We start from the raw sequence: 2,500 nt of genomic DNA on the forward strand, positions 1-2,500 counted from the left end.
TTTATATACTACAGTTTATTCTACATTAAACATGTATTATATTTATTACTGTTTATTCTATATTAAATATTTATTCTATATAATTATATTTATTCTACATGTAATATTTATGTGTTTATGATACAAGAAATATGATCCACAATTCAAATGGGAGCTACCATTTTGTTTCTTTATCCTTCTCCTCAGGGGTGGAAGTAACGAATTACAAACACTAACGTTACTGTAATTAAGTAGATTCTTTGGGTACTTTTATGAGTGTGTAATTTTACTCATACTTCTGTACAATTTACACCGTGTAATCTACTTCGCTACTTTTAAAATTAAAAGTCGCTGTTGAGTGTATTCGTTGTGTCGCGCGGAGCAAAAGTAAAAGCGCCGACGTAGACTCGCCTCTTTTGGAACATTCATTTTTCAATCTGTTGTCTTGTATTTCGTGCTTTGTCTCATATCGGTTATTGTTGAAACACAGAATATATTTGTGTGTGTTTAACGGTGTCATATACGGTAGTCTAGTGCGCTTGCGGGTTATACGGTAATTGATGTTACGCCTGTAAAGGGAAACACGGTGATTCATTAAACTAAGAAGCCTCTAATGCATTTATTTACAAAATGCCATTTTAAATCCATCTCATAGCACTTGGTTGTTTTTTAGCTGTACTTAGATGTGGTGTATGCATTTACTTAACTTGCACTACAATGATGGTGATAATTTAATGAATAAGCTTCTTGATTGTAGTATAGAAAACAAGTTCTGACGTTAAAACAAATCCTGTACATTTTCTGATTTGTATTTTCCTTTATTTTTTATAAATGATTATGTTCAAGGAGCAACCTGCTATGGAGCTTTAGTATTTAAAGCTTTTTATTGCTGTTTTTTTTATCCGATTCATCGATTAATCGAAGAAATAATCAACCGATTAATCGATTATCATAATAATCGTTAGTTGCAGCCCACAATTTAAAATAATATTCAAACCGTCAGATTCTTTTTTCAATGCAAATCCTTATTAGCTGTCAGATCAGAAGACGTAATAGAAGCAAAGGCCAACTCGCTGCTGCAGCAGGCAGATGTTTCTGGAGGTAAAATACACAGCGGTGTAAAGAGCTGACGGAGAATTTGAGGAAGAAATGGAAGGAGAGGAAAGTTATGAAAAGAAAGAATGATGATTATGATTACGGCCAAGTGTTTCAAAAAGACATAAAGGACATTGACTTTGTTCTCCGTCGTTACTTTGGTCGTCCACCCACCGTCCACCCACCGTCCCACAGGTCCGGACCCCCTCGTGTCCTGGCGACCTTCCGTTGTGTTTTGAAGTTTGCGTCGCGTGGGCGCCGGTTGTTTTTGTGATTGCAGCGTTTTACTGTTGGATTTGTTTTACATGTTTGCGATGCCTGAATTAGAATTTTATACATCGAATGTCTGCTACTGAAGATGCAATAAAACATCCATCGGTTAAAAAGAAATTTGTACTCTGAGTAGTTTTTGAGAAGAGTACTTTGTACTTTTACTTTACTTTACTAGTACTAGAGTACTAGTACTTTTACTTGTAATTGAGTACAAATTTTCAGTACTCTTTCCACCTCTGCTTGTACTATGCTACATTCATTTGATCAGTTTGGTTACCAGTTACTTCACAGATTCAGATTATTAAAACAAAATATTAAATAGTTAATACTGATATTTTTACCAAAAGGTGAGTTCAGGTGGGTCACTGCAGCACTTCAACCTATTTCCACACTAAATCACCATCAATCAATTTAGCATTGTGTCCGTACATTGAAGCTGGAATCAATCTGCGAATAATACACTTTAGGGAAACTTGTATAAGTATATAAAAGTACTGTGAAGGAACCTTCATGGAAGAAATAAATGTAAACAATAGAGTGAAATAATAAAAAAAATAAAAACAATTAGGATAGGATAGTAAAAAATATTTACTCGAGTCTATTTGTTGATTTTAAATGAAATAAAATCCTTTTAATAACATTGTGCCGTTTGAGGCAGAGTTTGACCACCAGAGAGCAGCAGATACATTTAGAGTCCATTACATCACATTACATCACATCACATCACATGTCATTTATCTGACGCTTTTATCCAAAGCGACTTACAATCAGAACATTTCAACCACAAGGAAACAAACTCAGAAGAACAAGAAACAATAAAGTGCAATTTCATCAAATAAGCCGATGTACAACTCGCTGTAGATAAGAACCATTATAAGTCCGATGTAAGTTAGTTAGTGTGTTAGTGGAGGTAGAGTCTGAAGAGGTGTGTCTTTAGTCTGAAGATGTGAAGGCTCTCTGTGGTCCTGATGTCTTCAGAGACCTCCTTCCACCAGTCAGACAGGCAGAGATCCGAGTGAGGGAAGGAGAGAATTAGTTGGGTGACATCAGCATCGCTGTGGTAGGAGAAGCCATGCGAGCGAATGACAGCGCCGAGAGAGTTGGTGTAGAGCGAGAAGAGGAGGGGACCCAGGACGGAACCCTGAGGAACTCC

This window comes from Gasterosteus aculeatus, chromosome 3 (assembly GCF_964276395.1).
Source record: "Gasterosteus aculeatus chromosome 3, fGasAcu3.hap1.1, whole genome shotgun sequence".
In the NCBI taxonomy this organism is placed as follows: Eukaryota; Metazoa; Chordata; class Actinopteri; order Perciformes; family Gasterosteidae; genus Gasterosteus; species Gasterosteus aculeatus.